We start from the raw sequence: 13716 nt of genomic DNA on the forward strand, positions 1-13716 counted from the left end.
AAGATTATCTAGAGAATAACAGAATTTTAGGGGTAAAAGTAACTGTAAGTTATATCTATAGTCCTTTTACAAATGAGGACACAGAAGCCAAAAGTGGTTAAGCTGGATGTTTCTTAGGTTACAGGAAAAATTTTGAATAAGACCCAGGTTTCCTGAATCCCAAACCTCACAACTTACTTAGAATAAAAAGTTAATAAATTACTAGATCACATTATTTTAAATTTGACATTAATGATTAAAGGAATAAAGAAGGGGAAATTTTGAAATTCAAAGGCTTATATTATAATGCCTTTCTTTTCATTCCAAAAGACGTTTAGACTCTATTGACGTATTTGGATGAAATTCTGTTTTCAATTAAAATCCATCAGCATTAGATTTAATCACCCTGGCAGTTATTCTAGGAGCCCTCTTTGCTGGTTTGAAACTGCTTTATACCCCAGGAAAGATATGTTCTAAAATGCAATCTTGGGGGGTAGACTTATTATGGGTGGGATCTTTTGATTAGGCTGTTTCCACGGAGATGTGACCCACCCAACTGTGAGTGAGACCTCTGATTAGACAATTTCTATCTAAGGGTGGGTCTTAATTAAATCACTGGAGTCCTTAAGAGAGCTGAGAGCCCACACAGATCCAGATGCATGGAGATGCTGGGAGATGCAGACAGAGGGGCATTAGGAGATGCTAAGTTAAGAGATGAAGCCCAGAGTTTGCCCTGGAGAAGCTAAGGAGGACCCCCAGATGCTTAGAGAGTAATGCCCAGGAGAGCCAAGCAGACAGCTGAGAGAATCTGAGAGAGACAGAAACCCAGAGACATTTTGGAGAAAGCCATTTTGAAATGCAGCCTAGGAGCAAAGGACCAGCTGATGCCAGCCACGTGCCTTCCCAGCTGACAGAAGTGTTCCAGATGCCATCAGCCTTTCTTCAGTGAAGGTATCCTTTTGCTGATGCCTTAGTTGAGACACTTTTGTGGCCTTAGAACTATAAATTTATAACCTAATAAATCCCCTTTATAAAAGCCAATCCATTTCTGATATTTTGCATAACAGCAACTTGAGCAAACTGGAACACCCTCTCTCTCTATGGATGTCACATCTGAGCTTGAGGCCTCTTCTAGATTTCTACTCATCTGTTGCAATAGTCCTTAAATGTGGTACTTGTTCCATTTTCAAACAGAATTTAAAGGAATTTCAAAGTATTTAATCCTTACAATCTTATGAAATAAGTATGATTGTCTCAAATTTACAGTTAAAGATAGAGCTATTAGTTTTTTTTTTTTTTAAGTAGACAATAATACCAATACCAAATTATTTAATGTTTACTGGAAAACAAAGCAAAAGCAAAACCTTAATTACCTAATTGCTTTTGAGATGTTATGTATTTCTGCCTGGTTCTGTATCATAGATAAATTACATTTAAACCTAGTAATTACATTAAGTATTTAAATTATTTTATTAAAATTATTGTAGATTTATTAGTGAATTTGAATGTACTTTAACTTCTTCATCTTAGGTTTTCATGTTGATGAAAATTTACCCTTCCTAGGTTTTCAAATTTTACTCTCTGGAACCCTGAGAAACAAAGGCAGATGTATTTCTAGGTTGAAGGAGAAGACAGTGGGGTATAGATCTCTTTCTTTAGCTTAGCCAACCTCAGGAATAGTTCTAATTTTTTATTATTTTTATATCTTAGGGTCTACGAAAGATTCCACTACAAGAAGGTATGCATACCAAAATTAAAACAAAACAAGAAACAAATAAAAATGCCTAACAATAAAAATAATATAGAAGTGAATTAAAGACCTTGTAATTCACAAAAACTGCCATTAACTTAAAAATACGTACAAAATAAAAATTGGAGAAGTCCTTCAAACACAGGAAAATGAAGGGAAAGGGAAGGATAGTATTTGTAGGTTTGGAGAAATGAACCAGTTTCTGTAGTATATTGTTCCGGTTTGCTAGAGCTGCTGTTATGCAAAATACTAGAAATTAATTGGCTTTCATAAAGGTGATTTACTAGGTTATAAATTTACAGTTCTAAGGCCATGAAAGTGTCCAAACTAAGGCATCAACAAGAGGATACCTTCACTGAAGAAAGGCTGATGGCATTTGGCACACCTCTATCAGCTGGGAAGGCACGTGGCTGGCATCTGCTGGTCCTTTGCTCCCAGGTTGCGTTTTAAAATGGCTTTCTCTGAAATGTCTCTGGGCTTCTGTCTTGGCTTCTCTCTCTCAGCTCCTGTGTGTCCTTTCTTCTTTCTCCTGGGGTGTTTATCTCTAAGCATCTGGGCGTCCTCTCTTAGCTACTCCAGGGCAAACTCTGGGCTTCATCTCTTAGCTTAGCATATCCAAATGCCCTTCTGTCTGCATCTCCAAGCATCTCTATGCATTAGCATCTGTGTCAGCTCTTAGCTTCTCTCCAGAACGGCACTCTGAGCTGCAACTCTCCATGAACTCTCTTAAAGGACTCCAGTGATCTAATTAATACCCACTGTGAATGGGAGGGGACCACACCTCCACAGAAATAATTTAGTCAAAGGTCTTACCTACAGTTGGGTGGGCCACATCTCCATGGAAACAACGTAATCAAAAGGTACCATCTTAATCAACAGACTAATCAGTCTTCCCCCACAAGATTGCATTAAAGAACATGGCTTTTGTGGGGGACATAATAGATTCAAACAAGCACATTTATATGTTTATTTTATTTATATATATTATATATATACATGCTTATATCATGATTGTATTATATATACTAATACCTTATATACACTGTATAATTGTAGGTTCAGAATTCCTACAAATATATAGTAAAAGAAAGGTATGAGAGTGAGGGAACAGAGAAATATAGTAAATATGAAGTGTGTCTAGAAAAAAATGGACGTGGCTATTAGCACATGGCAGTAATTAAAATCAAATTAGTAAGAGGATAATTAAAATTTTAAAAGAATCTACTGTGAAAGAAATCATAAGCTAGGGTTAAAAGTGTCTGTGACTGTTTAATATTTAAAATGAACCTTGAGACCCCAAACTTCTTTAAGCTGAGAGAAGACATATTCTTCAGTGCCTGAGTTCATAGGTGACCAGAGAAGAAAGTGGAGAAGAAAAAATACTCTGGAGGATGGCACCAATGGTCCCAGGGAAGGAAAGTCTAGCGAGACCCTCTGAGCATGAAAAATAAGGTTCTAATCAAGGAACTGTTGACCACTTTAAACTTCGGGAAACTTTGCAAAATAAAAATTTTAGAATCATCATGGACTAGTGATTGCTATGTATCTTCCATTCTTCCCCTCTCCTAATCAGAAAAATTTACTGCAGTTGCCCTTTCCCTAATGTGCCACTGTATACTGACCATGAGGGGACCAGATAACTTGCTTTTTTAGTCAGTAGATTTCCAAATCAAGGGAAGCCACATTCCGATCTAATGAAGGGATTACCTCACATCATACAGACATTATCTTTGTGCTTCCAGGTGTGATTGACTGGGAACTACTAGATCCCCCTTGGTGTGTTCATGAGTATATTTTTTATGTGGGAAGAAGAATGAACCACATATTTGATGTCCAGAAGGCAGGAATGTGATAGTCATTTTGCTGATCACTGATATCTGATTCTCCTCTCCCTCTGGGCAGATGATAGGATTGCATGTTGTAATATACTTGGAGTTTGGTCCATCCACGTGATTTGTACTAGATAATGAGTTATAAGCAGATGTATTGCTTTTGATTTAGTGTATTAATTTACCAGTGAAAGACTCACCACAGCTCTTCATTTCTTCTGAGGCAGGGAACAACCAGACCATTCAAGATGGTGGCAGCCCCATTAGTTTTGGTTCCTTGGTGACTACAAGCAGAGCCATCCTGCTATCCCACAATGGACATGTGGTTTGAGCAAGATACATAGTTGTGGACTTGGTTGTTTTTTGTTTTGAGCCACAGATATTTGGAGTCTTTGTTATCACAACATAACCTAAATTATGTGACTGTATCTAAATTCAAGTTAAGATCAGCCTGTGCCATTCTTGGACCATAAGTAGTTGAAATTGGATAAAGAAAAATATAATCTTGTAGACTGGTTTCATTTTAGATCTATGACAACCTCCCTTCAACCCTACTACTCTTTGACATGTTCACTCTTCCCACTTTCAAAAGAATTCATCTCTCCTTAAATTCCTGACACTCCTTGTCCACCCTTACTTTTGAAAAATTCCCACTCCTAAGTTTACAAACTTATAAGCCATATTATTTGAGCTCCTACATGGTCAAATGGCCCTGTACTACTCCTATCAAGACTAACATTTCCACAGGTTTTATGAATATCAGACATTTTACTTCTCAAGAACTTTGCTCCTATTTAACCTTTAGCAGCATCACACATAGAGGACATCTCTCTTCTTAAATTTCTTCAGTTGGTGTCCCTGCAAATTGTATTTCCAAATACAGCCTCCGTAATTTATATTATTCAACTCTCTCTTCTTTCAACATGGCCTTGACACTCCTGCCATCAAATGATGGGATTTATGTTATTCCCATTGATACTGGCGGTATCTTTTTGACTACCTCAATTAACAAAGTATGGGAGAAGTAATTCTTTATGACTTCCAATTCTAGGCCACAAAAATGTATACACTGCTGCCTTTTGCTATTAGGACCTACATTCTTGGAACCCAGTTTCCATGCTGTGAGAAGTCCTAGGCCACATGGAGAAACTACATGTTTACATTCTGGCTGACAGACACAGTAACAGGTAGCATTAACCCCTGGTTATGTGGTTGAGGAAGCCCTGAGGTGACTCCAGCTCCAGCCATCTTATTACAACCACATGAGAAACCTTGAGCACGGACTGCGTGGCTGAGTCCAGTCAACCCTCAGAACTATGAGTGATAACAATAAAGTAATTGCTATTTTAAAACACTAAATTTTAGAGTGATTTGTTCCATAGCAATCAATTGATAATTAGAAAGACTTCCTTTAAAATTCCTGTTTTTCTCATATTTTATAGTGTTTTTCTAATGGGTCTCTTTGGCTGGCTCCTCCATTTCTGCATGAGCTCTTAATTTTGGAGTGCTCCAGTGCTGGGTTTTGCTGTTACCTGCTTTTTTCTAGCTACATGTTCTACCTAGAAAATCTAAGTCAGTCAAAGACATTAAATATCTTTATGGCAGTGACTCTCCAAAAGTTATATCTTGCCCTAACTTCTTCATGGAGTTCTAGTTTTGCATACAGCTGCATTTTTATATTACTATTTGAAACCTAAAATTTACCTAAAATCAAATATGGTTATGACTATTTTTTTTCCAGTCTTTCCTGTCTCAGCATATGGTACAGTCATCCAACAAACTGCAAATAATTGGTGAATATAGGAATAATTACTAATTCACAGAGAGGATATGGCCAAGTGAAGGCAGAGGCAGAAGCTAGAATTGTTGCCACAAATCTAGGTATGCCCGGAAGCACCAGAAGCTAGGAAGAGGCAAGGAAATATCCTTCCCTGGAATCTGCAAAGGGAACATGGCCCTATTGACATTCTGATTTCCAACTTCTGGACTACGGAACTGTGAGAGAATAATTTTTGTCGTCTTTAGCCTCTCAATTTGTGGTACTTTGTTATGGCAGCCCTAGGAAATGGAGGTAACATATAATAAAACTTCAGAGAGGCCTTCCCTGACTACTCAATTTAAAGTAGCAATCATCCAGTCACTCCCATCCATAATTTCCATTTTCATTTTCCTCACTGTGGTTACCACAGTCTGAAATTATCTTCTTTATTTATTATTTACTTGTTTATTTTTGTCTTCCTCTTCCCCCATTACTTACATAAGAGCAGAAACCTTGTTTGTCCTTATTCACCACTGTATTCTAGCATATAGAAGACTGCCTGCCATTTCATATATGCTCAATAAATTTTGCTGAAACAATGAATGAATAAATTTGTATTTTCAAGAGATAACTGTCCCTGGAAAGTTCAGAGAAATGGTTAGGCTTTTATATCCCAGAAATGAGGATAATGTGGATCGGAAGTGCTCGATTTATATTCATACAACTTGATAATGGCAACTGTTGGCTTTAAATGACTCCAAATACTACCTTGAGCATAAATAATATTTATTTTGACTGGTTTCACATTTCTAATATGGAATTTTGCATGTTTGTCTCTGTGTGAATGTGTGGATAAGTTTATATGTTCAAACTCAGCCTGACTTTGGCTAAGGGCTCTCGATGTTGTGTAGAACTAAGATAACCAGAAATTTCTCTTGACACTGGCTTGGCTAAATATCACAAATCACTGCTAAACAAAATAGAACTATCTCCTCAATGGAGCAGCCATGCAGCTTTATGTTACAATGACCATAGATGGCATGCTGATCATCGTAATCTCCTTTCTTAGTATTAAATATTATAAAATGCTGAATGGTTCTTTAGCTTTTGGTCTTTGAGATCTGACAGTCACAGCAGAGCTCAAGACTTGAAGGATTATTGACTAATAAACTCGTAACAGAGATCTTAAGTGAAAATAGGATTTAACTCTGAAATTCTGCTTGTACATAGAAAACACAATGCCCTCAAATAGCCAGAAGGGTCTCTGGTTCAAATTTAGTTGTTCAGTAAACAAAGAAGTCATTCTTGGCATATGTAAGTGATTTAAGGACAGACTGCTTGTAACAGAACCAGATACCTGTAGATTCAGGAAATGTCAGAGGTCTCTGAAAGTTAAAGGAAGGATTTAGAGACCAGCTAAGCTTAACAATTTTGTATTGTAGAATATAATATATTTACATGGAAGTGATAACTTTCAAAGCACGATTTAACAAGTAGTTATATGGGAAATTTCCAAGAATGTTTTGGGTTAAAGTTCAGGTCTTTCCTTCCAGCTATTCTAATACCTTAGCAACTAAGAAAAAGAAAATTATATACAGATTCAGTATTCATAATCCTTTATTAAATTCTGTCTTGTCTGTTGCTATCCCTTCCTCTAGTTTAATCACTTTCCCAATCTTCAGGGATGTCTAGACAGTGACCACCCTAACTTGTTCATGTTGAAAAGGGGTGTTGACCTTATGGGAAAAGGGGACACCACTGGTTGATGTTCTTGAAGAGACTGTTACCTCTGGGTTTTGGGACTTAGTTGGCATAGGAGATCTCTGGAGGATTTAATTTCTGAAGAATAATCTTAGTGAGTGAAACTTTTATAGTCTCAGGTAGGGACCTGGGTATTCTTTAGGGTTTTGGGGACTACTGTTGACTAGATTTATCATACTGTGGCCATTTGGAATATCTATAAGCTTAACTTTTCAGCTTGAGTGATTGATGGCTTTAGGTTGGAGATTCTGGAAAAAAATAAGAAATAACAAAAGAGTATTTTTGTAAGAAGCAGATAAGCACTTGAATGAAAGTGACAAATAAAAAACTGAAAACTTTCAAGGAATGCTATATCTATCTATCTATCTATCTATCCATCTATGTATCTTTCCATCCAAGATAGGTTTTAGAACCTTTAGATGATAAACTGTATCATTTTCAAAAGATACTTGCACATTATGTTACACAGTATTTAAAACAGCTTTAATTATTTCTACCATTAAAATAACCCAATGAAATGCATGACTCTCCTTCCATGATACTGACTAGGAGAAAATTGATGGCAGGATCTGTCTTACTCAAGGGGCCAAGTCAAACTAGAGGGTCCAAAGAAATAAATGACATTGCCCAGGGCAGAGAGTGAGCAGGCCTTCCTTAACAGTAAGTCTGAAACCATCACCACTGAAATAATGTGAAATGTCAATGAGATTAAAATTGCCAGGATCTTTCTTTCTTCTCTGTTTGAGCAGCCAATGAGAGCTTTTGTCCATGAGGTAATGTTCTTCCCTCAGATGCACTGGATGAATGAGTTAATGTCCTGTGTCTGGCTGGGGAGTCTCAGTATCAGAGACGCTTCAGCTGCTGCTAGACCTTTCTCCCAGTACCCAGCACAGTCGATTGAATTACACTTTTTTTAAAGAGTCAATTATTTTTCTTACCTTGCCTCTTGACTCTTAAATAATTCGATGCCAAAGACAAATGCCTTTTCTTGTTTAGCAGGAGTATTGCAAAATGGAATTTTTACTGACATTTCAATATCTCCTTGTCTTTTGCACTGCAGCTTAGAGCACTAAGGGACCACTGGGACCGTCAGCTCAAATAGTTTAATGTTTCTTCATTTAATTTATAGTTTAATAAATGAGACATTTTTATTGGGTGGTTTGAATTTATTTTGGTAGGTTTTGTTCTACTGTTTTTTTCTGAAGTAGGTTATAGGTTTGTCCGCAGTGTTTTTAATGGAAGGGTTTCTTTCAAAGAGATCAACTTCTCATATGCCTCTTAACAAAGGTCACAGAAATGTATAAACTTGTGCCCTCACCAATTGTGGTCTTCATAAAAATGGATAATACATGCCTATAGTTTGTCATAATTATGCACTGCCTTCAGTATGTAAGCCAGAGAGGAAGATTGGCTTTGGATTCATGGATATTAAATGGGTTTGTGGATTCATTACATTCAAAGGAAAGCATTGATCTGGTCATCGACAGTGAATGGGAAAAAGAAAGTTGCACATTTAGCATCCAGTTATAGGTAATGTGTGTGTGTGTGGGTGTGTTGTTTGTTTACTGAAACTCTCATTGAGACTATTTTTAATAAATAATATTTTTTGGAAGAATTTTAAATAATCCTTTTCATAATGGAGAAAATTAAACTGAATAAATGGAAAACTACAAAATGAATAAATATATTTTCTTACAAATCCATGAAGGCACAGAAAGGAAGATGAGGAACAGAACTTAAGAATGAACGATAAAAACGAGGAAATTGAAAATTATATTCCCCTTTTGTATTATTAAAAAAAAGGAAAATGCCATTTAACTTTGCTTTAGTTTCCTAGGCTGCTCAAAGCAGATACCATGAAATGGGTTGGCTTTAAGTAAGAGGAATTTATTAGCGTATAGTTTGAAACCATGAGAATGTTCAAATCAAAGTACCATCAAAGTGATGCTTTCTTCCTGAAGACTGGCTGCTGGTGATCCTTGGCTCCTCTGTCACGTGCCAAGCCACATGGCAGCGTCTACTGTTCTCTCCCTTCTCCAGGTTTCATTGCTTTGGGCTTCTTGCTTCCATGGCTTCTCTCTGTATTCATTCTGTATACAAAGAACTCCAGTTTACAAAGGACTCCTGTTTACAAAGGACATCCTGAATGAGGTGGGTCACACCTGAGAAAGTGGCCTCATCAAAAGATCCCACTTACAGTGGGTTCACACCCACAGTAATGGATTAGATTTTAGAACATATTTCTCTGGGGTATGTACAGCTTCAAACCACCAAAAACTTCATATTACTTTCTCTTTTTTCAAGCAGTACAGAGTATAGCATATTAGAAAGCTACTCTGTTGTTCAGAAGTACACATTTTGAGTGATACATTAAAGCATTTCAGTACATAAAGTTTCATATATGATATTTCAGATCTTGGAAACATGACACCATCTTCCAGTGTACCTGGTGCAAATTCTGGTATTAATTTATTTGATTTTTAGCATCTGCTTTGGCAAGAATGGACATTAGATCAATCCTGAAGGTTTTACCAAAGATTCTTAGAAACAAAACAATATAACTATCAAATTATTAAACAGAGATGTAATACTGCTGAATGTATTACTGAACTTAAGAATAAGATGTTCTAAAATTTAGCTAATACAAAATTAGCAAAGTTCTTTAAACTTTAAGTCATATTCAAAGGTAAATTATTCACTAGGACACATGAAAATTAAGGCACAGATTAATTGGGATGTTCTATCATCTAAATGAAGCATACTGTCGATCCTCTCATTCTTATTCCAAAGATTTTTTGTTGCTTTCCAGTGTTTTGTGAATAAATTATTCCAGTTACAGTAATGATATTTGTACAATGTTTATACTTGCACGTCCTTGGAAACATAATTATTAATGTATAAGGTGATGATTCAGAATATCTGATCATCCAGAAAGGAAAGGAGAGACTAACTTTTCTGAATTGAGTATTTGACGAGAAAAGGATTCCATATGAAATGGTTTTACCCAGGCAAAAATTGCTATGAGAGAAGCACATTTTATATATCCTTTTTAAAATGTCTAAATTCTGGAGGAAAGAGTTAAGATTCATTGCATTTCAAATACTCTTTAGAAGTCTGAATTTACCATTTGAGCTGAGGTTATAGCTAGTTAACTGGATACATTCAAAAGAAGCAGCAGTTTAACATAGCTACTGAGCAAGAGTATTTAACATTGGCTTATCTCCATCTATTGAACTCTATCACAACAAATCTATAATAGGAATCATGCTAAAATCAGATCACATAGTGCCCTCCATAGGTACCACTGCCTTGTAAAGATCAAAAACACTGTTTTTCCTCTGATGTTCAGGCTACTATTAGTACATTTATGGTGGCAATTCCCATTTGCCATTCTCATACTTAGGTTTTGTTTTCCTGGGGCTAAGGTAACATGGAGGCAGAACCCAGTGTGGTCAGAATTTTTCATGGGTTCACTTTGTAGAAGAAAGTGATTTTTGTTTTTTGGTTTTTGTTTTTTGCTTTTTTTGGGGGGGTGGTGGTAGTGGTGGATTGGACACATGGAATAAAGCTATTCTATTAAATTAATGTTCTCATCAGTTTTCATACTATATAGATATAGTAGGGATGCTTTGAAAAACAAAAACAAAAACTTATTTTAGAACAGTTTTAGATTTATATAAAAATTTTGGAGACAGTATAGAGAACTCCAACATACCCCACAACCAGTTTCCCTATTATTAACATATTCTATCAGTATGGTATATTCGTTACAATTAATAAGCCAATAATTATACATTATTATTAACTAAAGCCCATGCTTTATTGAGATTAGTTTAGTTTTTGCCTAATGTCTTTTTTCTGTTTCAGGATCCTATCTAAGTTTCTGCATTATGTTTTTTTGTCATGTCTCCTTAGGTTCCAGTGGCTGTGACAATTTCTCAGATTTTCCACGTTTTTGGTGAACTTGACAGATTTGAGAAGTATTGGATAGGTATTTTGTAGGTCTTTCTATTGGGATTTTCAAGAATGATTTTTTCATGATTAGCCTTATGGGTTATGGGTTTTTGAGATGAAGACCACAGAGAAGAACTGCCATTTTCATTGTATCATATCAAGGATATATACTACCAACATGACTTATCAATACTGATATTATATTGATCACCTGGTTGTGGTAGAATGTATCATGTTCCTCCATTGTCCCCCCCACATACCCTTTTCCATACTCTTTGGAAGGATGTTATCCAAGGTACTGCGTTACATTTTTTTGGCATGTCTTTGGAAGAAAGTCGCTATGCAGAGTACATACTTACGCAGTTGGGAGTCATGCTCCATCTCCTTGAAGGAGGAGCATCCACATAAAATGGAATTCTTCTGCAGGAGAGATTTGTCTATTCTCCCCTCATTTACTTATTTATCCAATCATTTGTTTATATAAGACAGACTCATAGATTTTTATTTTATTATCCAATACTACTCTATTTATTCTCTTTCTTAAATTGTTCTAGCTTTGGCCATTGGGAGATTTTACCGTTATCTCTTATTTGCCTTTGACATACCTACATCAATATGGGTTTTCTTTTTGTTTTAAGCATTTCCTCACTTTCTGACACTACTAGATGCCCCAGGCTCATCTTGATTATTTCACACCGCAGTCCTAGAATCAGCCATTTCTCCTAGGAGCCCTGTTTCCTTTAATTGGGAGAACAGTATTAGAAACAAAGATCTGGATCTAGGTGAGCTTGTTGCTAATGGGGTGTAGTTGTCTAGAATGGGGCTGCTTGTTAAAGACAATATAAATTTCTGATTTGATTTTTTTCTTCATTGAAGTATTCCCTTTGAATTTGCTATAAGTATTCTAAGAAACTTAACTTTTCTCAATCCAATTCAGAAATTCTAATTTAGAATGAGTTTGCAGATAAACCAAAATATTGTCAAGTGACACAAAAACTACTGCCATTATTTTATAATCATATTCTCCTTCTACCAAAACAGAAAATGGTCTTATTGACCTTGATAAAGCCCTTGATTGTTTTGAAAAGGCCTTGGTTGTGTTGAAAAATATAACTAACACAGGAAGAAAGATTTTTCACTCTTAATTACTGTTCAGTGTAATGTACCATACCTTGAAAACCCATTTCTAAAAGTAGTTTAGAAAAAAAGATAAAAGATATTGTTAGATTAATTTTGCCTCTTCTTTAGCTGATAATTTTTATGGGGGACAATGTTGTACATGATTAGAAAAACTGTCTGGAGTCAACAAATAAACAAATAGGTTGGAGTTAGGGCATTCTTTCCAGTTAGGGATCAGAAATTTCCTCTCCCTAGCTGGACTAACCAGGCCAGTCTAGGCTGGGGGTCCTGCACAATTACAGAATATTCAAAGTGAGGGGCTGGAGCAGTTAGGTTGAAGTATTGAAGTCTGTAAGTCAGGGAAAGGGAAGGGATGTTCTGGTGAAGCACAGGATGGTGTGTTGAAACTATGGAGTTTTACGGGGTGCTGAATCAGTGTCATGAAGCAGATGACAGAGGTAGAGATGGTAATCTAAGATTAAGTGGATCAAATAGGAAGACCCTGTCATTCAACATGAAAATATTTGATACAGTCTAGAAGCTAGAGCAGGAAAACAAAGGAAGAGGCACACTCATGATCAAAGAACTGTTTTATAGTCCCACGGGATCTGAGGAAGCCTTGAGAGAATGCTTACCCCCAAGGTTACATACAGAACTCAAAGTTTCTCTGTAAGCAAACAAGACCTGCTTTCAGGGGCTGAAATTTCAATTTCATGGTCTTCTGGGTGATGGACTGATTGGGGTTCTGGAGACCGTGATGTGTATGCCCCTTTTTTAGGGGCATGTGTTCTAGATCCAGGAAGCTTTCCAGAACCTTTGGAATTGTGCTGCTTTCCTCTCTGAGCTTCATCGCCACAAAAGCAGCCTGTGATCAATAGCAAGAGGTGGATGCCATGTATGACTCTCCATGTGTCCATTAACTTCTTGAGAGCAGGAACATTTTCTTTATTTTTGTGCGCTACACATTGAGCTCTACACATGGTCTAATAAGAGGTCTTCACTAAGCATAGAACTTAATGGAATATCTAGGGCCCAACCTATATATGTTTATCTTACACATCTATTACTTTCTACATTTTTCTCATTGAGTAATTCTATCATTAGATAAAAGAGACATGTATTGGGGGTTGATTGGAGAGGTTACCTGTGGGGATGATGGTGTGTGTGGAGGAAATGTTCCTTCCAACTATTACTTTATGAAGGACAAAAAGAAAGCCCTGAATATAGTAAAAAGAAATTTCCCTGAATGATTCCATTTGATTGTTGAGTGACTGAATTCATTAGCTAATTGCCAGAGGCACCCTTTACTATTTTGCTTTTACAGAGAATCTAGGCTTTTGAACAGTGGTAGATTAGCATCATTTTTATGAGGTAAACCAAAGGCTGCATTCTGGATTTCATCTCAGTGCATCCTTTTTGTTAAATCTCTGTTCCTAGATTCTGTGAACAGGAACCTGAATGTGGTGAAAGATATGATTCCAAATAAGACCAATTTATTCAGTAACCTATATATAAAGATCTTGGAGAAGATAATTGACTGGGCTGGTGCTCAGCATGGAAATTTA

Source organism: Choloepus didactylus, chromosome 7 (assembly GCF_015220235.1).
Source record: "Choloepus didactylus isolate mChoDid1 chromosome 7, mChoDid1.pri, whole genome shotgun sequence".
NCBI classification, from domain to species: domain Eukaryota; kingdom Metazoa; phylum Chordata; class Mammalia; order Pilosa; family Megalonychidae; genus Choloepus; species Choloepus didactylus.